Raw genomic sequence first — 26,178 nt, forward strand, 5'->3', positions numbered from 1 at the left:
GAGAGAGAGAGGGAGGGTAGAGAGTCAGAACAGAGGGAAAGAGAGAGAGGGAGGGTAGAGAGTCAGAACAGAGGTAAGAGAGAGGGAGGGGAGAGAGTCAGAACAGAGGGAAAGAGAGAAAGAGGGAGGGGAGAGAGTCAGAACAAGGAGCCAGACTGATGAGACTCAGACCGAGGAGCCAGACTCTGATGAGACTCAGACCAAGGAGCCAGACTCTGATGAGACTCAGACCAAGGAGCCAGACTCTGATGAGACTCAGACCAAGGAGCCAGACTCTGATGAGACTCAGACCAAGGAGCCAGACTCTGATGAGACTCAGACCAAGGAGCCAGACTCTGATGAGACTCAGACCAAGGAGCCAGACTCTGATGAGACTCAGACCAAGGAGCCAGACTCTGATGAGACTCAGACCAAGGAGCCAGACTCTGATGAGACTCAGACCAAGGAGGTAGTGTCTGCTGTACCCAAGCCCCAGTCTACAACTGAACCATCGTTCCAACAACCTATTGGTGAAACATGTGAAATGTCTCACAATGTGCCTGAATGTAGAGTTGACCATGCAATTGTATTAGCTGCGCCTGGGTATCAAGATAGGGCTGATGAAGTTGTCTCTGCGACAGAGCACGTAAACAGGGCCGGATGTGCTACCTCAAAGGAGCTTCAGACTGCCGTGGATAGCATCACAGCCATGTCTGGGTGTGATACATCAGAGGAGGTTACTGCTGCCGTGGATAGCATCACAGCCATGTCTGGGTGTGATACATCAGAGGAGGTTACTGCTGTCCTGGATAGCATCACAGCCATGTCTGGGTGTGATACATCAGAGGAGGTTACTGCTGTCCTGGATAGCATCACAGCCATGTCTGGGTGTGATACATCAGAGGAGGTTACTGCTGTCCTGGATAGCATGACATGTGTCACGTAAGTGTAACTATCACACACATTGTGTTATTACTGAATAGTAATCTATTGCCTTTGGGTAGAGGGGTGACTTGTTTCTGCCTTGTGTTATTAGTGAATAGTAATGTATTGCCTTTGGGTAGAGGGGTGACTTGTTTCTGCCTTGTGTTATTACTGAATAGTAATCTATTGCCTTTGGGTAGAGGGGTGACTTGATTCCGCCTTGTGTTATTACTGAATAGTAATGTATTGCCTTTGGGTATAGGGGTGACTTGTTTCTGCCTTGTGTTATTACTGAATAGTAATCTATTGCCTTTGGGTATAGGGGTGACTTGTTTCTGCCTTGTGTTATTACTGAATAGTAATGTATTGCCTTTGGGTAGAGGGGTGACTTGTTTCTGCCTTGTGTTATTACTGAATAGTAATCTATTGCCTTCGGGTAGAGGGGTGACTTGTTTCCGCCTTGTGTTATTACTGAATAGTAATCTATTGCCTTTGGGTAGAGGGGTGACTTGTTTCTGCCTTGTGTTATTAGTGAATAGTAATCTATTGCCTTTGGGTAGAGGGGTGACTTGTTTCCGCCTTGTGTTATTACTGAATAGTAATCTATTGCCTTCGGGTAGAGGGGTGACTTGTTTCCGCCTTGTGTTACAGGGGTACCGAGAGAGTTCCGGATGATATGCTAACCGATGTGGAATATGCAAATGCCTTTCAAGAGTGTGAAGTGTCCCAAGCATAAGAGCCACATTTCAGTAGGCCACAGTGGAACGTTGACTCTTGTCCAGGTTCAATATTTTCTGCTACAACCGATCCCCTTCCCACTATGATACCACCTTCAAGCGCCATCTGTAATGAGGTAACCCAGCTTACAGATGTGGAACTCAGCACCTTCAACGCCTGTATTGGTGACATGGCCCCTCTCGGGTACCCAGAGAACTCCATGGCTGCTCTTGAGAGGGTCTGTGGTGAATATGTCTTTCAACAACAACAGTCGGCACAGCCTCTAGAGCCCCAGCAGGTTGAGGTGCATCTGGAAACGTTTCATCAAGTGCCGCAGCAGGAGGCCCGGGTCCTACATCCCCAACAACCAGCATCTCAAGTGCCTGAAACGCCACAGCAGACCGTTGATATACAAGGGTTCAACGTGTGCAAACCCAAGCCAGTGACATCTTTACAGTCGCAAAGGACATTGTTCCCCACACCACCACAATCCGAAGCAGCTGTCACCTATGAAGAATCCGTGCCTGGTCCCAGCCGATATAACCTGTACAGCGACGGGGCTACCGTGTCGTCCATTGCGATGATAATCCCTGTGATGAAACAGTTGATTATATGCGCCACGTGTAAAAAGAAGTTCAACAGAGCGTTCATCTGTAACAACTACTTGATTCAGCTGAACAGACCCGTGCAATGTGCTTGGGGCTGTGTATTGTGCAGACTGTGTTACAGTGAACAAAGTGGTTGTCGCCTTCACAATATATCGTCCACAAGGGCCGCTCTAAGCACCACAGCCAACACCCTTGCCAATTTCCTGCTCTGGAGAATGTAGGAGACTGGGATCTGGAACTCAACATAGATGATAAGTTCAAGACTGACAAGGAGGTCAACGTCCATGTGCAGCTGATTATGAATGAGGAGCAATCGTCTGGAGTTGACACCCTGCGAAGAGGTATGTATATTACCATGTATAGATATATCTGTCTATGTCTATGTTATACTACAATGACGAGCCCTGATCATGTAGCTGGACTGACAGTGTTCTCTTCCCGCGCAGCGTTCAACCATCTCATCACAGTGAATGACACCATGTCCTTCAGGTACTGGGTAAGCAAAGCAATGCCAGAAGAGGTGGCCTACAGATATGTCTGCATCCCTCATGTACCTGGGTTCTGGGATCAGGTTGTGGTGGGAACCCGTCCCCTTCCCAGAACGGAGAAGCTGATCGGACCTGATGACTCCTTACCGAGATTGTTCAATGTGTCACTTGGGTCCTACAGGTTTCATTGGTGCTGTTTTGTCTTGAAGAAACAGATCATTTTGACTATGTGGTGCACTTTGTTGCCCAGGAGAGGGCAGTCTAAGGTCGTCACAGTTGTTGACAACACACTGAGAAACCTCACCTCGAGCATAGAGTTTAGAAGAATGGTATTCTATCTTTGTAGGTAGTTTACAGCTCAGTATGTCACCACAAGACAGGCGGCTTAACCTTGTGTTAGATTGTAAACCCAGTGAAGGTGATACTTTGGTCCATGTCATAGCTTTGTTGGCCACCAGGATTGGGATGGAAACAGTAACACCTCACCTGGCCCAGCAACGGGCCAAAGATGATAGTAATTACTGTTTCAATGGTAGGAATGCCAACAGCATGTTCACATGCCCCTCAGACGGTAATTTAGGAGGTAATTACATCGATATTGTTGAGGAGTTTAGCTCCTACCACAACAGTGGCGATGATGGTATTGGTCTCACTCACATGTCCACAACCACAGAGTGTTACAGCTTCCTTTAAAGTAGAGCAATGATGTTTGTATAGTGTTACCTCAGCCTACAAGAGTCTACATGTGGGATCGTGTGGTGACATGATGCCTAAAGGTTATTTTAGGTCTTGTTTGACAATGGGCCCTGACTGATAAAAATTAATATGGTGATGTTCTCAATGTCACATGTTTACGATTTTATACCTTACTTTAATTGACCATATTACACCTGGGTAATGTGTATACCCTTTTGTATCAGCCAACCTTATATATCTATTGCCTTGAAATAAAATATGTCTTGCATATACATATATCTTGGTTGTGTTTATTTGAAAGATGACAGCGACACCACATTTTGAAAGACAATTGATGTGACAGTAATTGAGAATGAACTGCCTATGATCGGGTGCACATCTATGTGGATTACTCAGTAGACACTGGTTCTGTGTTGCATTCCCTGCCTTAGTTCTACGCGGCCAGGGTCCGTTATTACCGCCAGAGGAAATCAGAAGCTATTTCATTCAGCACAGGGATCTATCTGTGTACTGTCTATTTAGAACTTACAAAGGAAGGTGCTACTCGCCTCCCTATGTCAGTGATCCTGCTGGTGTTTCCATGTGATAGGGTAGTGGGTTATATGGTATCACTGTCGTCGTCGCTGTCCTCATCGTCGCTGTCGTCCTGGTAGTAGTGGTAATAACCACCACCTGGGTTTAGGTTGCTCAGGGTTGTTAGCCTCTCAGCCTGTTGCTACACAGACAACATACGGCTCTGAACAGCATACAGACCATGCTGGAGGCTCGGCTCATAAGCTGCGCACTTTGTAAGTATACGGGAAAGCACGTTGGTATCGTGAACCAGACATCAAACGCTTGATAGTACAGACACCTTGGGCTATCCGATAGGACCGAGAAGGGAGATGACGAGAGCCACCGCGAGCGTGTCCAGGGAACGTATGTTCCGTTGCGAGAAGGAGCTTGCGGAAGCTGCTTTGAAAGACAGAGGGAGCTCCTACGGATTAGATATGTTTAGAACACGTGAGCTTAGTCGTCGTGAAAGGGGTCAGTCTGACAACGTGGACTACGAGCGTTACGGGTTGATCCCTATCCATCGGGACGTCAACTCCTAGGCTTACGTAATTAAGGGTTTGTAAGTAAGCATTTCAAGGTAATGCCTACACCTGTTGTGTTTGATGCAGTTGACAAATACAATTTGATTTAATTTCATTTTAACTATGCGTTTAATACACTTTATGTTGGTGTTTCTTTTATTTTGGCAGATACAGTACATGTACTGTATGTCTTTTTGATAGTTATTTTTTTAGAAACTATTGATCCTCTTTGGCTAAATTATGCTCTGTTGTATTTTAAACATTGAGAGCGGGCTCCTGTGGTTGGATAAAAAAAATAAAAAAATTGTAAAAAGTATTTATTTTGTATTTGTTTTGCCCCTTGGGCCCCCTACGGGCTTGGTCCCAGCTCCTGAATCACACATTTTACTAGTCACATTTATTTATTATGCAGTTTATATATTTTTATTAATCAATTAATTAAACAAGTGGCCCCCCTACCTCCTCTCCTCCCCATCTGACAAATAACAAAGTATCCGCAGCAGCAGGCCTCTACACTCATTGAGAGTGGGCTCCTGAATCCCCCTGTGGTTGGCGGTTGCAGTAAAACATAAATATATACTACATACTGTATATTTTTTTATTTCTCCGGGGCCCAGGGGCAATAGCCCAGGTAAGCCAGCCCTTCCTATGACAGAAAATAGCCAAGGCCTATTGACCTTATTCCTATGTGTTTCTGGATCAATCAATACAATTTCTGAATCCTTAAAATGTACATTTTGGTGTCTTGAAGTTTCCTATGACCTATAGGCCTAGGGAAATGCATTCATTTTGCAATGTATTAGCCTATTTCTTAGGTCTATAGAATATTTAGTACACAACTGAAATATCAACATCAGTCATGTCGATTGTATAGGATTCCAGCGCCTTGACAGATGCACACACACCACTGTGGTGACACGTCCCCTATATGACTATCTCTGTCCCCACGTTGTGACTGTCCCTCCCCCACTCCACTTTACCGCGCAGAGCCAGAGAGGGAAAATCACTTTCATCTGGAGAAGCTCGTCCGTTAACACGGGGCGGCCCATCTGCAGGTCCCCGCTGTTCCTCAAAGAAAGGTGAGCAATATCATATTTTCAACAATTGAAATGATATGGAAAGTTATTTTCATGCTGTAGTACAATTCCACCACCATAAATCGTTGTATTGGTTTATGAACTATGTTAGCCTAGTTAGCTTGTTTGTTGCTAGTGCTAATGTTCGCTCACTATCTAGCTAATGCACTAGTGAGCCAATTTTGTTGACATTTGGGCGGGTAGCTTGATTAGTTAACATAACTGTTGATAAAGAGACTGATATTTTATGGCTATTTCAGTCAATTCTATCAGTGTGGTTATAAGTAACATGCATAGACAGCTAAATGGAACACGTGATCCCCATAGATGAACTTGAGACGGTAGCAGTTTGATAACATTAGATGGTGTTAGTTTAGCGAGCTAAAGTTGGCTGGCTGGAAACCAGGTGTTGTGCACCCCACCTTGCATCTCATAGCAGAGTGGAAGAGGGAAAGTCACAGATGGAATTTTTTACTGCTTCTAACGTGCTTGTTTTGTAGTCATCTAACAAACATACATTATGTCTCTTATAAATTGTAGGTTAAGCCATGAATGTTGATTGTCTGACAGCCTTGGTATATAGTTAAGCAGTAAAGCACAAGGAAAGGTTGAGGACTGTTCTTACGTAAGAGGCAACGCGGAGTGCCTGCCTGGTTACAGCCCTTAGCCTTGGTATATTGGCCATATACCACAAACCCCCGAGGGGCCTTATTTCTTACATATACCACAGTTTCAGCCAATCAACATCCAGGACCCAAACTACCCAGTTTATAATGTCTGCTTTATTCCACAGATGAAGGATTTGAGTTGGCCTGACGGAGAGATCTTCCAGGCGACTCCGGCCCATGGAGGATGCAGAGCATCACATCAGATCAAACATTGATAAACCAGTACTTTACCAGCGTTTTATCAATATCTTTAAAGGTAAGGTGAAGATTGAATATATTTCTGACAGTCCTAAATATGACAGCTATGAATTAGATGAATCAGATGTACATTTTAGAGGTTAGTGGGAAACAGTGAATTGGGATATATGGGCACAGTCACCCAGGAAAAAAGGTTTAAAGGAATAGCCATGTCTTTGTATTATGGTCATAGGATTCTTAAAGGTCCACTACAGTCACATGATGCTCCATCTGAAATCTCCTTCCACCTGAAAAGGCCCACCGTGAAAACGAATCATTGGTTTAGAAGACAAAGTAAGAGTGACAACTGAATCTAGCCTCTTGAAAGACAGAGCAGCGCATCCCCCTCCCTAAACCCCCTGCTGCACACCTGAACCTCATTTTGATTGGCAGTGATATGTGTGAGATCACTTTTAGACAGTGTGAGGTCATTTTATGAGAACAGTTGTTTTTGGAGAAGCTTGGCAAGTTGAATGGGGTGATCATGTGACCGGAGTGGACCTCCAGACAGTGATTATTCTCTGTAATAATTGACAAGCACAATGCAATATCTCCTAATGTTTGTATTTTGTGTCTGCTAAGGACGGGGAGTTTTTGCCACTGAATTCATATCCAAAGGAGACTTTGTTGTGGAGTACCGAGGTGAACTGCTTACACAACAGGAGGGCGAGGTCCGAGCTGATCAGTACAATGATTCTGCAAAGGTGTTTCTTTTCGATTTCCAATGGAAAGGAAGAACATGGTGGTAAGTAGGATTGATGAGAACAAAATAAACATATTAATGCCTTTTGAGATCTAAAAAAAGCAACAACATTAAAATGGAGACAGACATTTAAATGGTTGGTGGCACAATATGCACTGTAGGCCTATCTCAGGCCCAGATACTAATTTGACCTTGTCCCTGACCTAAACCGTAAGGAACAATATTAGTCTTCAAACCAACTGGTTCGCTATCAGAGCATCTGCACTCCTTTTTTAAACAACGCGTTAGGGACTTTTCTGCCCCTTTTCTGGAATAGAAACCCTGTGCTGCAATATCTTCATTAAACTGTGACATGTTATGTTTCTATGCAGCATTGATGCATCTGAAGAAGACTCCTCCCTTGGGAGACTCGTTAATGATGATCACTAAAGACTCAATCTCAAAATGAAGGCCATACAAGCAAACGATGAGCCACACTTGTGCCTCTTCGCGACTCGAGATATTGCAGCTGGCGAAGAGTTGACTTATAGTTACGGTGATTCAGACTGGCCATGGAGAACACAGGTGAGGAACTTTTTTTTTTAAAGATGCTAGATGAAATTACCACCCATCTTCATTAAACACAGGAGAGGAACTCTCTTTATTAAGATGCTAGATGAAATTACCACCCATCTTCATTAAACACAGGAGAGGAACTCTCTTTATTAAGATGCTAGATGAAATTACCACCCATCTTCATTAAACACAGGTGAGGAACTCTCTTTATTAAGATGCTAGATGAAATTACCACCCATCTTCATTAAACACAGGAGAGGAACTCTCTTTATTAAGACGCTAGATGAAATTACCACCCATCTTCATTAAACACAGGAGAGGAACTCTCTTTATTAAGATGCTAGATGAAATTACCACCCATCTTCATTAAACACAGGAGAGGAACTCTCTTTATTAAGATGCTAGATGAAATTACCACCCATCTTCATTAAACACAGGAGAGGAACTCTCTTTATTAAGATGCTAGATGAAATTACCACCCATCTTCATTAAACACAGGAGAGGAACTCTCTTTATTAAGATGCTAGATGAAATTACCACCCATCTTGGAAGAGCCGGGAGGATGAGCAATTCACTACCCTGTCATGCAATATGTTGTGATGCAGACAGTGTCTCTTAACTACCAAGATGTAATTGATGTCTAATTGTTGTCTTGGTTCACTTAATTCAGGTCATCAAAACTGAATTGTCGTCCAGCCCAAAACCTGGTAAGAACTTTACTAAAGTCATAGATCAATATGAGTTGATTTTTTTCTATTATCACATTTACTATTTCACTTTCACAAATACACATTTATAGTCTAACATCAATTGCACTGGAATGCAGTGCACTTGTTACATATATCAAGAGTTAACTAAATATACAATACATTGAAATATATGAAATAAAAACCTTATCAATAAGAACTCAGTAAATAGGCTCTTGTGGGCTCATTTAGTAGCCCAACTAATGAGGGATTTGCTCTTCTCCTGAAAAGTTCAGTCCTGCATCTGACCAGAATAGGATGTTCAAAACTAAACGCTACACCGATGCCATTTCCTGTTTGCTTTCTTATACAGTAGGTCCCCAGATGTATACAATGCATTAGATCGCGTTTTTTGATTTGAGGGGATTTTTCAGTGTTTTAAAAATGTTGATTATGTGTCAGCATCCAGGGGTTTGTCAGTTTCTACAAAAACAGTCTCTTAGTGCAGAGATGTCTGACTGTTCTGCCTGTTGGTTACAGGCTGGGAGCAGAACAGGGGCTGTGGCAGAGCAGAGCACTTAGGGGTGAAGTCCCTTGCTCAAAGGCAAAACAGCAGTAGGTAGTACACAGGGATATTGAAGCCGGTAACCCACCGGGCTTCAATATCACCGTATACTACCTACTGCCGTTGTGCCCATCAGCAAGGCACTTTACAACACACACATCACAGGCTGATAGCAGGACAGGGTCTCCAAAAAATGATTGTTCTACGTAATAATTGACTAGCACAATACAATAACTCCTAATGTTTGTATTTTTGTGTCTGCTAAGGACGACAAGTTGATTTACGGGGGGAGGTCGGGTAATGTAATTGTGTGCCCGAGCACAAAACAACATATATGTAATTTTTGTCCTGTCTAAATCTGCCATGTCAGTCATCTTTAATTCCAACCAGAATAACCTAATGTTTTTTGGTCACCTGAAAGTACTAGTCCCGTGCGAATCAACATCAAGTTTTATTTGTCACATGCGCCGAATAAAACAGGTGCTTACTTACAAGCCCTTAACTAACAATGCAGTTCAAGAAATAGAGTTAAGAAAATATATACTAAATAAAATAAGTCAGCTTTTGCAGACACGTCTCCCCCCGCATCAGTATAGAAAGGGTCCCTAGCAAACTGCATCACCTTTGTGGGGAGACTAAAATCATCAAATCTTGTTGCAAAGTTACAATGTGTATATCATTGACCGCTAGCCAGAAATAGCCATTTTTTTCTTCCTTCCTCGTTATGCAGACATAAGCACACCTGGCACCATCGAGGTGCAGCTGTTTACTTTCTACACGGGTTGTTCTTTTTCAGTTTCCTCCTAAGAACAGATTGTAGTGGTAAAATAAAAAGGGATACATTTTGTTGGTGCCATTTAGGTGAAATTGATCTCCAAGCTTCACTCCAGTCAAAACGGCCTTTGCGAGTGTTTGATTCCATTCATTTGCTATGGGCTGGCGCTAGTGCTCCAGCTTATTGGTATTTAAAACAACTTTTTAAACTTTTATTTAACTCGTCAAGTCAGTTAAGAACAAATTCTTATTTTCAATGACGGCCTAGGAACAGTGGGTAAATTGCCTTGTTCAGGAGCAGAATGACAGATTTTTACCTTGTCAGCTCGGGGATTCAATCTTGCAACCTTTCGGTTACTAGTCCAACACTCTAACCACTAGGCTACCTGCCTCCCCAGCTTAGCCAACGTTTGCTTGCCATTTTTCTTCCTTGACCTTTTCCATTGTCCAGCCAGCCTTCTATAGTTACCTACTGTAGGGAAAAGGTTTTGGGGGGACTCATATCAGAGGAGAAAAGAAAAGCAGTCAATCATGTCAATAACTGTTTTATCCCTCCTCTGTAGTCCCAAATTAAGTCCAAGTGATTGATGCCACTCAATAAACAAACCTCAGCTACAAACTCCTCATCAAGCATTTACACCAGTATGTGTTGGGTTTGTTGTGGCGGCAATTGCAGAGAAATGCAATGATCTCCTCCCTAAACTCTCATACTCTCTTGAGAGCATTAGGCCTACCCTTACTCAGCTACCTAACATCATTATGTAAAAGTGGATCATGATGCTCAGCAGACTACGAAACGAGCCATGTTGAAGGATAAATGTTGATCGGATAAAGTTTATGATAGTCAAAGCTGAGTCCAATGTTCTTTAAGTCAAAGCTGAGTTTAGCCAAAGCATGTTCAGGCAGTGTGGTCTATCCGCGTCGAAAGAGCCAATAGGCGGGCAGACAGACCCTTGTACCCCTGTTAGCAGCTCTGATTGGCAGTAACTGGTATGTTACTGATATTGATTGACAGCACTTAATGGGCAGGACTATAGGAAAACAGATTCTCCCATTGGATAATATTGAGCAAGGGCTCATTTTGTTACTAAATATCAGATTTATTTCTGCTGGGATTTTTTTTTAAATGTAAGCAAAATGATCTTTAAAAAATTTATAAAACAACATCTCATGGCACATTAGGGACTGTGTAATGACACACAATAACACACGCACACAGACACAGTCTATCACACTAACACACACAATCTACACCCACATTATTCTTTAGTTGTATTGTTTGTATAAGTCATAGTATTCTAACCCTAATGCTGATTCTAACCCTAATGCTGATTCTAACCCTAATGCTGATTCTAACCCTAATGCTGATTCTACCCCTAATGATGATTCTAACCCTAATGCTGATTCTAACCCTAATGCTGATTCTAACCCTAATGCTGATTCTACCCCTAATGATGATTCTAACCCTAATGCTGATTCTAACCCTAATGCTGATTCTAACCCTAATGCTGATTCTAACCCTAATGCTGATTCTAACCCTAATGCTGATTCTAACCCTGATGCTGATTCTAACCCTGATGCTGATTCTAACCCTAATGCTGATTCTAACCCTAATGCTGATTCTATCCCTAATGCTGATTCTAACCCTAATGCTGATTCTAACCCTAATGCTGATTCTAACCCTAATGCTGATTCTAACCCTAATGCTGATTCTAACCCTAATGCTGATTCTAACCCTAATGCTGATTCTATCCCTAATGCTGATTCTAACCCTAATGCTGATTCTAACCCTAATGCTGATTCTAACCCTAATGCTGATTCTAATGCTGATTCTAACCCTAATGCTGATTCTAACCCTAATGCTGATTCTAACCCTAATGCTGATTCTAACCCTAATGCTGATTCTAACCCTAATGCTGATTCTATCCCTAATGCTGATTCTATCCCTAATGTTGATTCTAACCCTAATGCTGATTCTAACCCTAATGCTGATTCTAACCCTGATGCTGATTCTAACCCTGATGCTGATTCTAACCCTAATGCTGATTCTAACACTAATGCTGATTCTAACCCTAATGCTGATTCTAACCCTAATGCTGATTCTAACCCTAATGCTGATTCTATCCCTAATGCTGATTCTAACCCTAATGCTGATTCTAACCCTAATGCTGATTCTAACCCTAATGCTGATTCTAATGCTGATTCTAACCCTAATGCTGATTCTAATGCTGATTCTAACCCTAATGCTGATTCTAACCCTAATGCTGATTCTAACCCTAATGCTGATTCTAACCCTAATGCTGATTCTAACCCTAATGCTGATTCTAACCCTAATGCTGATTCTAACCCTAATGCTGATTCTAACCCTAATGCTGATTCTAACCCTAATGCTGATTCTATCCCTAATGCTGATTCTAACCCTAATGCTGATTCTAACCCTAATGCTGATTCTAACCCTAATGCTGATTCTAACCCTGATGCTGATTCTAACCCTAAACCCCCTAGAAAAAGTCATTGTATTCTAATGCTGATTGTAACACCCACATTATTTTTTAGTTGTATTGTTTGTGTAAGTCATTGTATTCTAATGCTGATTGTAACACCCACATTATTCTTTAGTTGTATTGTTTGTGTAAGTCATTGTATTCTAATGCTGATTGTAACACCCACATTATTCTTTAGTTGTATTGTTTGTGTAAGTCATTGTATTCTAATGCTGATTGTAACACCCACATTATTCTTTAGTTGTATTGTTTGTGTAAGTCATTGTATTCTAATGCTGATTGTAACACCCACATTATTCTTTAGTTGTATTGTTTGTGTAAGTCATTGTATTCTAATGCTGATTGTAACACCCACATTATTCTTTAGTTGTATTGTTTGTGTAAGTCATTGTATTCTAATGCTGATTGTAACACCCACATTATTCTTTAGTTGTATTGTTTGTGTAAGTCATTGTATTCTAATGCTGATTGTAACACCCACATTATTCTTTAGTTGTATTGTTTGTGTAAGTCATTGTATTCTAATGCTGATTGTAACACCCACATTATTCTTTAGTTGTATTGTTTGTGTAAGTCATTGTATTCTAATGCTGATTGTAACACCCACATTATTCTTTAGTTGTATTGTTTGTGTAAGTCATTGTATTCTAATGCTGATTGTAACACCCACATTATTCTTTAGTTGTATTGTTTGTGTAAGTCATTGTATTCTAATGCTGATTGTAACACCCACATTATTCTTTAGTTGTATTGTTTGTGTAAGTCATTGTATTCTAATGCTGATTGTAACACCCACATTATTCTTTAGTTGTATTGTTTGTGTAAGTCATTGTATTCTAATGCTGATTGTAACACCCACATTATTCTTTAGTTGTATTGTTTGTGTAAGTCATTGTATTCTAATGCTGATTGTAACACCCACATTATTCTTTAGTTGTATTGTTTGTGTAAGTCATTGTATTCTAATGCTGATTGTAACACCCACATTATTCTTTAGTTGTATTGTTTGTGTAAGTCATTGTATTCTAATGCTGATTGTAACACCCACATTATTCTTTAGTTGTATTGTTTGTGTAAGTCATTGTATTCTAATGCTGATTGTAACCCTAAACCCCCTAGAAATAGCCTTATTCCTTGTCTGGACCTGCAAATGTCCCCAGTTGGTAGAATGTTTGTCAGTTTGCTATTCTTGCGTGGACTTCTGGTCCCCACAAGTATAGTTAAACATGTCCACTCTCACACTCGAACACACACAATCTACACACACATTATTCTTTAGGAATATTGTTGTATTTAATATTTGTGTGAATGTTTTTGGCTATTAGTGTGTCCGTGCTTGGTTACTTGTCGTGTTTTATGGTAATTTTTGTTGGATTGTACCTCAACTTTAAAGGAGCTAATAGTATTTAAGTATTTCTGTGCCGCGTAGGTTTATTTTGTTTGCCTTGTTTGACTGATTTCAGCTCATTGACGCGTTGCAGAATGACAACTCCCAACCCTGTCAGAACAGCATGGACACGGATGGATCAGATTCCAACTTGAAAGAAGATGCGGAGACCGTGCCTGTGTCTTCCAGCCCCAAACCCACGGTAAGAGAACTTGAATGATGGCCACAGTCGATCGTTGATCCCCCTTTAACTTGTCTATCAGCCTAACTCCCCAGTTATTATAGCCCCTATCGTCAACAAACACAGACAACGCAACACGCCTAACGTCCCGAAGAAATGTCAATAATCTATTAAAACTATATTGAAAAAACATACTTTACGATGATATTGTGACATGTATCAAATAAAATCAAAGCCGGAGATAGTAGTCGCCTATAACGACGGCTTTTCAGAAGGCAATTCCAGGTCCATGTTCGCGCTCTCCAGAAAACAAAAAATGGATGACTCGTCGTGCCAAGAAGATTTATTCCACCTCAGACCAAGATAAACACTTCATTTCTTCTCTCACTTCCTCTTGACATCTAGGGGGTGTATGACGTGCATGTATACTAATAGGTCTCATGCCCATTTATAGGCAGGACCCAGAAGAGAGCATCGATTTCAGATTTTCCACTTCCTGGTCAGGAAGTTTGTGCCAAATGAGTTCTGTTTCAAATCAAATCAAATCAAATTTTATTAGTCACATACACATGGTTAGCAGATGTTAATGCGAGTGTAGCGAAATGCTTGTGCTTCTAGTTCCGACAATGCAGTAATAACCAACAAGTAATCTAACCTAACAATTCCACAACTACTACCTTACACACACACACAAGTGTAAAGGGATAAAGAATATGTACATAAAGATATATGAATGAGTGGTGGTGCAGAACGGCATGGCAGATGCAGTAGATGGTATAGAGTACGGTATATACATATGAGATGAGTACTGTAGGGTATGTAAACATAAAGTGGCATAGTTTAAAGTGGCTAGTGGTACATGTATTACATAAAGATGGCAAGATGCAGTAGATGATATAGAGTACAGTATATACATATGAGATGGGTAATGTAGGGTATGTAAACATTATATTAAGTGGCATTGTTTAAAGTGGCTAGTGGTACATTTTTACATAATTTCCATCAATTCCCATTTTTAAAGTGGCTGGAGTTGAGTCAGTATGTTGGCAGCGGCCGCTAAATGTTAGTGGTGGCTGTTTAACAGTCTGATGGCCTTGAGATAGAAGCTGTTTTTCAGTCTCTCGGTCCCTGCTTTGATGCACCTGTACTGACCTCGCCTTCTGGATGATAGCGGGGTGAACAGGCAGTGGCTTGGGTGGTTGTTGTCCTTGATGATCTTTATGGCCTTCCTGTGACATCGGGTGGTGTAGGTGTCCTGGAGGGCAGGTAGTTTGCCCCTGGTGATGCGTTCTGCAGACCTCACTACCCTCTGGAGAGCCTTACGGTTGTGGGCGGAGCAGTTGCCGTACCAGGCGGTGATACAGCCCGACAGGATGCTCTCGATTGTGCATCTGTAGAAGTTTGTGAGTGCTTTTGGTGACAAGCCGAATTTCTTCAGCCTCCTGAGGTTGAAGAGGCGCTGCTGCGCCTTCTTCACAACGCTGTCTGTGTGGGTGGACCAATTCAGTTTGTCCGTGATGTGTACACCGAGGAACTTAAAACTTTCCACCTTCTCCACTACTGACCCGTCGATGTGGATAGGGGGGTGCTCCCTCTGCTGTTTCCTGAAGTCCACAATCATCTCCTTTGTTTTGTTGACGTTGAGTGTGAGGTTATTTTCCTGACACCACACTCCGAGGGCCCTCACCTCCTCCCTGTAGGCCGTCTCGTCGTTGTTGGTAATCAAGCCTACCACTGTAGTGTCATCCGCAAACTTGATGATTGAGTTGGAGGCGTGCATGGCCACGCAGTCGTGGGTGAACAGGGAGTACAGGAGAGGGCTCAGAACGCACCCTTGTGGGGCCCCAGTGTTGAGGATCAGCGGGGTGGAGATGTTGTTACCTACCCTCACCACCTGGGGGCGGCCCGTCAGGAAGTCCAGGACCCAGTTGCACAGGGCGGGGTCGAGACCCAGGGTCTCGAGCTTGATGACGAGTTTGGAGGGTACTATGGTGTTAAATGCTGAGCTGTAATCGATGAACAGCATTCTCACATGGGTATTCCTCTTGTCCAGATGGGTTAGGGCAGTGTGCAGTGTGGTTGCGATTGCGTCGTCTGTGGACCTATTGGGTCGGTAAGCAAATTGGAGTGGGTCTAGGGTGTCCGGTAGGGTGGAGGTGATATGGTCCTTGACTAGTCTCTCAAAGCACTTCATGATGACGGAAGTGAGTGCTACGGGGTGGTAGTCGTTTAGCTCAGTTACCTTAGCTTTCTTGGGAACAGGAACAATGGTGGCCCTCTTGAAGCATGTGGGAACAGCAGACTGGGATAAGGATTGATTGAATATGTCCGTAAACACACCAGCCAGCTGGTCTGCGCATGCTCTGAGGACGCGGCTGGGAATGCCGTCTGGGCCTGCAGCCTTGCGAGGGTTAACACGTTTAAATGTTTTACTCACCTCGGCTGCAGTGAAGGAGAGCCCGCAGGTTTTGGTAGGGGGCCGTGTCAGTGGCACTGTATTCTCCTCAAAGCGGGCAAAAAAGTTGTTTAGCCTGTCTGGGAGCAAGACATCCTGGTCCACGACGGGGCTGGTTTTCTTTTTGTAATCCGTGATTGACTGTAGACCCTGCCACATACCTCTTGTGTCTGAGCTGTTGAATTGCGACTCGATTTTGTCTCTGTACTGGGACTTAGCCTGTTTGATTGCCTTGCGGAGAGAATAGCTACACTGTTTGTATTCGGTCATGCTTCCGGTCACCTTGCCCTGGTTAAAAGCAGTGGTTCGCGCTTTCAGTTTCACGCGAATGCTGCCGTCAATCCACGGTTTCTGGTTTGGGAATGTTTTTATCGTTGCTGTGGGTACGACATCGTCAATGCACTTCCTAATGAACTTGCTCACCGAATCAGCATATTCGTCAATATTGTTGTTGGACGCGATGCGGAACATACTCCAATCCGCGTGATCGAAGCAGTCTTGAAGCGTGGATTCAGATTGGTCGGACCAGCGTTGAACAGACCTGAGCGCGGGAGCTTGTTGTTTGAGTTTCTGTTTGTAGGCTGGAATCAACAAAATGGAGTCGTGGTCAGCTTTTCCGAAAGGGGGGCGGGGGAGGGCCTTATATGCGTCGCGGAAATTAGAATAGCAATGATCTAGTGTTTTTCCAGCCCTGGTAGCACAATCGATATGCTGATAGAATTTAGGGAGTTTTGTTTTTAGATTAGCCTTGTTAAAATCCCCAGCTACGATGAATGCAGCCTCAGGGTGTGTGGTTTCCAGTTTACAAAGAGTCAGATAAAGTTCGTTCAGGGCCATCGATGTGTCTGCTTGGGGGGGAATATATACGGCTGTGATTATGATTGAAGAGAATTCCCTTGGTAGATAATGCGGTCGACATTTGATTGTGAGGAGTTCTAGATCAGGTGAACAGAATGACTTGAGTTCCTGTGTGTTGTTATGATGATCACACCACTTCTCGTTAATTATAAGGCATACCCCCCCGCCCCTCTTCTTACCGGAAAGATGTTTGTTTCTGTCGGCGCGATGCATGAAGAAACCAGCTGGCTGCACCGACTCCGTTAGCGTCCCTTGAGTTAGCCATGTTTCCGTGAAGCAGAGCACGTTGCAATCCCTGATGTCTCTCTGGAATGCTACCCGTGCTCGGATTTCATCAACCTTATTGTCAAGAGACTGGACATTGGCGAGTAGTATGCTAGGGAGTGGAGCGCGATGTGCCCGTCTCCGAAGCCTGACCACGAGACCGCCTCGTTTGCCCCTTTTTCGGCGTCGCACAGGGTCGCCGGCTGGGATCAGATCCATTGTATTGGGTGGAAGGCAAAACACTGGATCCGTTTCGGGAAAGTCATATTCCTGGTAGGAACGATGATGAGTTGACGTTAATCGTATATTCAGTAGTTCCTCCCGACTGTATGTAATGAAACCTAAGATTACCTGGGGTACCGATGTAAGAAATAACACATAAAAAAACAAAAAACTGCATATTTTCCAAGGAACGCGAAGCGAGGCGGCCATCTCTTTTCGGCGCCGGAAGTTGTTTTACTCACAGACAAAATTCAAACGGTTTAGAAACTAGAGAGTGTTTTCTATCCAATAGTAATAATAATATGCATATTGTACGAGCAAGAATAGAGTACGAGGCCGTTTAAATTGGGCACGATTTTCCCCCAAAGTGTAAATAGCGCCCTCTATCATCATCAGGTTAAGAACTAGTGTATCTATAATTTCCTATACAACATGTATTTTTTAGTTATGTTTATGAATAGTTATTTGGTCAGAATACGTGGGTGCCAGAAAAATATCCGGACGTTGTGGGAAAAAGATGCTACGTTAGCACAATGTATAACCACTGATTTCAGCTCTAAATATGCACATTTTCGAACAAAACATAAGTGTATGTATAACCTGATGTTATAGGACTGTCATCTGATGAAGCTTATCAAGGTTAGTCAAAAATTATATATCTTTTGCTGGTTTGTTACGATCGCTAACTTTTGCTGCTGGGGAATGGCTTGTGTTTCTGGCTATTGTGGTAAGCTAATATAATGCTATATTGTGTTTTCGCTGTAAAACACTTAAGAAATCGGAAATATTGTCTGGAATCACAAGATGCCTGTCTTTCATTTGCTGTACACCATGTATTTTTCAGAAATGTTTTATGATGAGTATTTAGGTATTTGACGTTGGTGTCTGTAATTACTCTGGCTGCTTCGGTGCCATTTCTGACGGTAGCTGTGATGGTAGATGCAATGTAAAACTGATTTATAGCTCAAATATGCACATGTTTCGAACAAAACATAGATTTATTGTATTACATGTTATAAGACTGTCATCTGATGAAGTTGTTTCTTGGTTAGTTTGGTTGGTTCTTGGTTAGTTAGGTTGGTTTTGTGCATGCTACCTGTGCTGTGAAAAATGTCTGTCCTTTTTTGTATTTGGTGGTGAGCTAACATAAATATACGTGGTGTTTTCGCTGTAAAACATTTTAAAAATCGGACATGTTGGCTGGATTCACAAGATGTTTATCTTTCAAATGCCGTATTGGACTTGTTAATGTGTGAAAGTTAAATATTTCTAAAAAATATATTTTGAATTTCGCGCCCTGCACTTGAAGTGGCTGTTGTCATATTGTGCCCGGCTTCGGGCTTGCAGCCAGAAGAAGTTAAAGAGTCCTTACAAGAAGCTTTGCAAGGGCGTGTGGGACACTCGAGACATTGTCGTCTAACCAACAAAATAAACATCTTAACAATGGACTCTGTCGGTCTCAGAGGTTGCTATTGACATCAACTCTATCTCTACTATAGCACGCACACAGCCAGGTCGCCTGTTAGTCCTTATAATTTAATTCAATCGACTAGAGCCCCAAGAGGTTGCCCGCATCATGACTGTGGTAACCATGGACCCGAGCAGCTATACGCTGAAACCACTGGCGACCGTTGTGCGTTTGGTGAAAGCGCCAACCTTCCTGGTCTCGCCAAACGACACATTCGCCGAGTACATGGTGGATAACATAATCAGAGCCTCGGCCACCAACAGTTCCATCTCTGCTGATGCCACCGTTGTGATATCTCAGGCTCACATGGGAGTTACCCTGTTCAGACAACAGAGAGAAACGAGTCGCCTACTCGCTGGCTTTGTATACAAGATGCTGGTACCGGACGAAGTAGTTCCCACAGGTACGAGGTTCTGCAGGCGCTACAGGATCACGGACCAACGCGAGGCTCAGCAGGGCACCTACGACACAATTAGCAACGGAGTGCAGACTAGAGAGTACAGCCAAGTGTTCCAACATCGGTCCAAGGTGGTCACGATGCAGTTCGGAAGCCTCCTGAGCGTTACAGTGCCGTCGATGGCAATGGATCTGATCAGAAGAGAGTTAGACAGGGTCAGCACCTCCTGGGAGCTAACTAGAACCATTGAGGTGCTCAGATATTGCTCTGCTCAACCAACCTTGACAGACAGAATCGCGCAAAGGACAAAGACCTCCGGTCGTGCTGAGAAATTGGACTCTATCTTGGTGATGGCGGAGCTCATGTGCGGCATGGTCAACATACAGCCCGACTCTTTCGTTTGCGCCCTGGAAAACGCTCGGAGGATACTGGGGAGTGATAAGGCCGAAGTCATGATCATGGGCGACACGCTGTTCCGCGTCATCTCCCAGAGAAGCTCCAACGGCATAATACGGTCTCAGATCGTCAGCGAGGACACCAAGATCACCCCCGAGTTCTCTGTGTACACCATGGCCAATGAGACCGGTAGAGCAGGGGTAGGCTACGAGTTCACCATGAAACAGGTCACCCAGCACGACATTGGTGACAAGGACCTACCCTTCACCAACGAATCGTGTTTCCAGGACAGCTCAATCGACATGAAGGTAAACTACATTAGAGTCGGAGGAGGACCCACTGATAAGATACCCATCGTGCAGGTGGACGGAGTACAGATGGAACACGGTGCCAACAGAGACACGTCCACCGAACACAAGGCCTTCTGTAACTCAGAAGGTTTCAAATGGGAGTACTTCACGGTCGGCTGCATGGCGCCAGCTCTGAATCAGATCAACCCGTCACATGTGCTCTCTACTACAGAATCGGACGACGTCAACTACAAGCAGCTTGCTCAGCGATCACCCTGCGCCTCATACCTCCACCAGTATGACGGAGCGGTGGCCTGTGTCACTCTCCGTAGCCTACACCCCGTGGGTAACCCGAAAGAGCTGTTCAGTGAAGCTCGTCGTATCAGACTGCAAACCGATGTCAACTCTTTGATGAGAGCCGATCCCAACTCCATTTCTGTAGAAAACCTGGCCAGCCTCGGGCACAGTAGAGACTGGTACAGTAAGATAGGAAACCCTGCGTCCATACTTGAGTTCGACACACGCAACATGGTGGTACCTCGCCCACCTGACAATTGTGACAGGAACATACAAGTCGTGCCAGAGCGCTGGGTTGTTAGGCCTCGGGTGGCTCTGTTCAACTCTTCGCCGATGAACAGCATCGACGACGAAATTGCTCAGATCGGCAGCGAGTTACTCACTCACTTCGGAGATACAGAGCACGCCAAACATGTGCGAGAAAACTTGTTATTCCTTGAACGGGCGCTCCATTACGGACAGGGTTTAGAGTCAATGATTCAGTTGAGAATGAATATCCTGAGCCAGGGAGACGTTACCCATTTCCAAACTGCAGACTGGACCAAGGGAAGACTTTTCTGGTCATGGTTAACCGACCCGACCTGCGCAGTTTACATACGGGGTGTCCTCGCTGCAAAGGAGACCGCATCGACCATTACCAACGAGGAGCGTACCGTGTTGTTACAAATAGAGGGGCTGGTGAACAGCCTAAGCGCACTGTTTAAGGGCATAGTTGGGAGCAGACACAACTCTGGCCTCCATGCCTGTGTTTTTCAATGACAATGTCACCCCGGAATATGGCTACCCAAGCTCCTTCACCTTGGATGATGTGGACTATTGTAATCTCATGTACTGGATCATCCTCCCAGTCCTAGGCGCTAGAGTGTACCGCTTTGGGGATGATGGCAAAGTTGCTGACACTGTTCGCGTCCCTATCCGATACAGAGACCACGACCTCAATCTAACCAACGAGCTGAATCTGTCAAACGAGAGAGCTCTCACGGTGATACGTTTGAATGGACAGTGCGCTTTCTCCAAGGTAGCACTACAGGAGGGCTGGTGTGATGTCAGTGAACAGTTTGAGCCTACCGCGTTGACACATAAGCGGTGTACCGATACCGGATTTAGCGATACTTCCCTTGTCACGTACATGTGGGCCATCAGACTGCAAAAGCTGGCGGGTATCAGCAACATCTTGGCCAAGGTGTTGATGGGCATGCATTACAGTACCCCGTTGACTCACAATGTCATACGCGATCACTACGACACCAAGTACTACTCGGGCATACCTTCTGTTCAGAGGTGTTCGTTTCACGGGATGTGGTTTCTCCCTCATGCAACAAAAGTCTGCTCTATACACACTGGGCACGGAGATTGTCTGCAAACCCACGTCTCACAATACGCACCAGGTGCACACCGTCAACCAATACTGCGAGTCTGTCGTTATACCAGAGACCCTAGACTCTCCCGGGGTGTACATCCCCAACTTGTACATGAAGGACGTACGAGGAGGAGACGTGCACGTAAGCATGAGCGGTCCCTTCGACATGGTGGTCGCCGATGCATTCAACGGCTTTTGCCCAGAGTCGGACTGCTCGAGTGGCTACCGCAGACCTTACATTTTCACCACGGGCCGATCGGAAAGACTCAACGGCTCCGTTACTAGGGACGCTATGATGCGAGCCGAAGGGTACACTTGTATGCCAACCCTACTCCAGCCGTTCAGCTCAGCTCTCAGGATTAGAAACAAGCACGCCAGCAGACACCGCAACCAAGAGGAGAGTAATCATAAGCTCTTCTGCAACACCCTTCACATGGTGGAGTTTGAGAAGGGTCGATCCCATAGGGGATCCTTTCAAGGATACAGTCGAGAGAGTGAACGGTGATAAGCGTACCACAGACATAATGCAGCCAATGCTTGGGGTGGCCTTCTGCGGTACTTACAGTATAGGCCTGACGTCTGACGAGAAGCTCGTGTGTCGGCGATGCAACCCGGGAAACACTGGTTGATAGGCTAGCTCCTAGAATTAGCGGAACGGGTATATTTGCCTGCAACCCCATGCCAACCACCTCTCTCTTAATCAACCCCATATTTAACAGGATATTCGAGAGCACCCGGTACTCTCGACACCTCCAGTGTTGACCGGACCCTGGCAGTACCATGGGAAATGGTTACCAGTAATAAACGTAGCCTACCCATTACAGCCACGGTCCGTTGTGACAAGGATGCGCAGTAGCGGTCTTTCACGCAACATAGCCCGGGGAGTGTGCGCATTGGCCGATTTCGTACTGTCATGCGGAGTAAATTTCTTCACCTCTCTGTACATGGACCCCATGGAACAAGAGAATAAACCCTGATTAGGAAGAAAGAAGAGGCCGCTGTTGACAGATCAATAAACACTGTTTCGAGGTCCATAGCAAGCTTAGATGTCAACATAGCCCTGCTCAAAGAATCTATGACTTCAGCGATAGGGGAACAGAAGGAGTACAACAAGTTCAAGAAAGAACTGGTTTCCACGCAGATGGAGAGGGCAGACCTCCGTTATCTACTGGGAGCGCTCAGGGGAAGAATGGACGTGCGGAGGTTAATCGGTGCAGTAAAGACTCTCTCTGACAATGTGGGACTGCAACTGAACGCCTCGGCCTACATCAACAGGCAGGTGTTAACCCTGGCTGTTCAAAGGGATCTGGACGATATGAGAGAACCAGTCACTAGAGTGAGCGTTCAGGACGCATACCGCGAATACAGTAGAACAAAAGACATAACAGCAGGAGATGTAGTATAACAACATGTTGTCACCTTTTCACAGTTAAGAGTTCCCTATGTCTACTAAGTGTTTGTATACTTTGGATGTTTTGTATGTAATCTGTTAGATATATCAATGCCATTAAAGTTAAAAACATATCTGTGGCTATAGCACAATGTCTACATGGAATTGATGTGGAACTGTCACTAGCACATGGTTGGTAGTAAGACATCACACGGGCCATTGGCTAGACACCATATACCCCACTACCCTATCACATGGAAACACCAGCAGGATCACTGACATAGGGAGGCGAGTAGCACCTTCCTTTGTAAGTTCTAAATAGACAGTACACAGATAGATCCCTGTGCTGAATGAACTAGCTTCTGATTCCTCTGGCGGTGATAACGGACCCTGGCCGCGTAGAACTAAGGCTGGGAATGCAACACAGAACCAGTGTCTACTGAGTAATCCACATAGATGTGCACCCGATCATAGGCAGTTCATTCTCAATTACTGTCACATCAATTGTCATCTTTCAAATAAACACAACCAAGATATATGTATATGCAAGACATATTTTATTTCAAGGCAATAGATATATACAGTTGGCTGATACAAACGTAGAAAGGGGTAGGTACAAAGGGTATACACATTACCCAGGTGTAATATGGTCGATTAAAGTAAGGTATAAAATCGTACACACGTGAAATTGAGAACATGAAATTGGTAACAATATACAAACATCATTGCTCTGCTTTAAAGGAAGCTGTAACACTCTGTGGTTGTGGACATGTGAGTGAGACCAATAACATCATCGCCACTGTTGTGGTAGGAGCTAAACTCCTCAACAATATCGATGTAATTACCTCCTAAATTACCGTCTGAGGGGCATGTGAACATGCTGTTGGCATTCCTGCCATTGAAACAGTAATTGCTATCATCTTTGGCCCGTTGCTGGGCCAGGTGAGGTGTTACTGTTTCCATCCCAATCCTGGAAGCCAACAAAGCTATGACATGGACCAAAGTAGCAAAGTAGCACCTTCACTGGGTTTACAATCTAACACCATGTTAAGCTGCCTGTCTGGTGGGGACCCGTACTGAGCTGTAAACCACCTACACAGATAGAATACCATTCGTCTAAACTCTATGCTTGAGGTATGGTTCTTCAGTGTGCTGTCAACCAGTGTGAATACCTTAGGCTGCCCTCTGCTGGGCATTGAAGTGCACCACATAGTTAAAATAATCTGTTTCTTCAGAACAAAACAGCACCAATGAAACTTGTAGGACCCTAGTGACACATTGAACAATCTTGGCAAGGAGTCATCGGGCCCGATCATGTTCGCCGTTTTGGGAAGGGTCCGGGTTCCCACCACGACGTGATCCCAGAAACCAGGTATATGAGGGATGCAGACATATCTGCAGGCCACCTCTTCTGGCATTGCTTCGTTTACCCAGTACTTGAAGGACATGGTGTCCTTCTCTGTGACGAGATGGTTGAACACTGTGTGGAAAGACAACACTGTCAGTTCAGCTACATTACAGGGCTAGTCATTGTAGTATAACATAGACAGATATGCTTAGAGTGGTCTCTCTCTCTCTCTCTCTCTCTCTCTCTCTCTCTCTCTCTCTCTCTCTCTCTCTCTCTCTCTCTCTCTCTCTCTCTCTCTCTCTCTCTTGATCTCTCTTGATCTCTCTCTTGATCTCTCTCTCTCCTTGTGGATGACATATTGTGTAGGCTACAACCACGTTGTTGACTGTAACACAGTGTGCATAATACACAGCCACAAGCACATTGTATGGGCCTGTTCAGCTGAATCAAGTAGGTGTTACATATGACCGCTCTGTTGAACTTCTTTTTACACGTGGCGCATATAATCAACTGTTTCATCACAGGGATTATCATCGCAATGGACGACACGGTAGCCCCGTCGCTGTACAGGTGATATCGTCTGGGACCAGGCACGGATTCTTCATAGGTGACAGCTGCTTCGGATTGTGGTGGTGTGGGGAACAATGTCCTTTGCGACTGTAAAGATGTCACTGGCTTGGGTTTGCACACGTTGAACCCTCGTATATCAACAGTCTGCTGTGGAGTTTCAGGCACTTGAGATGCTGGTTGTTGGGGATGTAGGACCCGGGCCTCCTGCTGCGGCACTTGATGAAACGTTTCCAGATGCACCTCAACCTGCTGGGGCTCTAGAGGCTGTGCCGACTGTTGTTGTTGAAAGACATATTCACGACAGACCCTCTCAAGAGCAGCCATGGAGTTGTCTGGGTACCCGAGAGGGGCCATGTCACCAATACAGGCGTTGAAGGCGTTGAGTTCCACATCTGTAGGCTGGGTTACCGCATTAGAGATGGCGCTTGAAGGTGGTTTCATAGTGGGAAGGGGATCGGTTGTAGCAGAAAATATTGAACCTGGACAAGAGTCAACGTTCCACTGTGGCCTACTGAAATGTGGCTCGGATGCTTGGGACACTTCACTCTCTTGAAAGGCGTTTGCATATTCCACATTGGTTAGCATATCATCCGGAACTCTCTCGGTACCCCTGTAACACAAGGCGGAAACAAGTCACCCCTCTACCCAAAGGCAATACATTACTATTCAGTAATAACACAATGTGTGTAATAGTTACACTTACGTGACACATGTCATGCTATCCAGGGCAGCAGTAACCTCCTCTGATGTATCACACCCAGACATGGCTGTGATGCTATCCAGGACAGCAGTAACCTCCTCTGATGTATCACACCCAGACATGGCTGTGATGCTATCCACGGCAGCAGCAACCTCCTCTGATGTATCACACCCAGACATGGCTGTGATGCTATCCACGGCAGCAGTAACCTCCTCTGATGTATCACACCCAGACATGGCTGTGATGTTATCCAGGACAGCAGTAACCTCCTCTGATGTATCACACCCAGACATGGCTGTGATGCTATCCAGGACAGCAGTAACCTCCTCTGATGTATCA

At 44.4% G+C, this 26,178-nt stretch overlaps 1 long non-coding RNA gene across 1 annotated transcript; it reads left to right on the forward strand.

Annotated features, from left to right (window-relative positions):
• The first annotated feature begins 1,645 nt into the window (after positions 1-1,645).
• LOC129868554 (uncharacterized) lies at positions 1,646-13,861 on the forward strand. The gene is made up of 8 exons (XR_008761772.1): positions 1,646-2,569; positions 2,675-4,512; positions 5,476-5,567; positions 6,358-6,488; positions 7,052-7,214; positions 7,544-7,736; positions 8,398-8,434; positions 13,720-13,861. It is a non-coding gene; the product is annotated as an uncharacterized LOC129868554 (long non-coding RNA).
• The last annotated feature ends 12,317 nt before the right edge of the window (positions 13,862-26,178 follow it).

The sequence above is a fragment of the Salvelinus fontinalis genome, chromosome 2 (genome assembly GCF_029448725.1).
Source record: "Salvelinus fontinalis isolate EN_2023a chromosome 2, ASM2944872v1, whole genome shotgun sequence".
Classification (NCBI taxonomy): Eukaryota; Metazoa; Chordata; class Actinopteri; order Salmoniformes; family Salmonidae; genus Salvelinus; species Salvelinus fontinalis.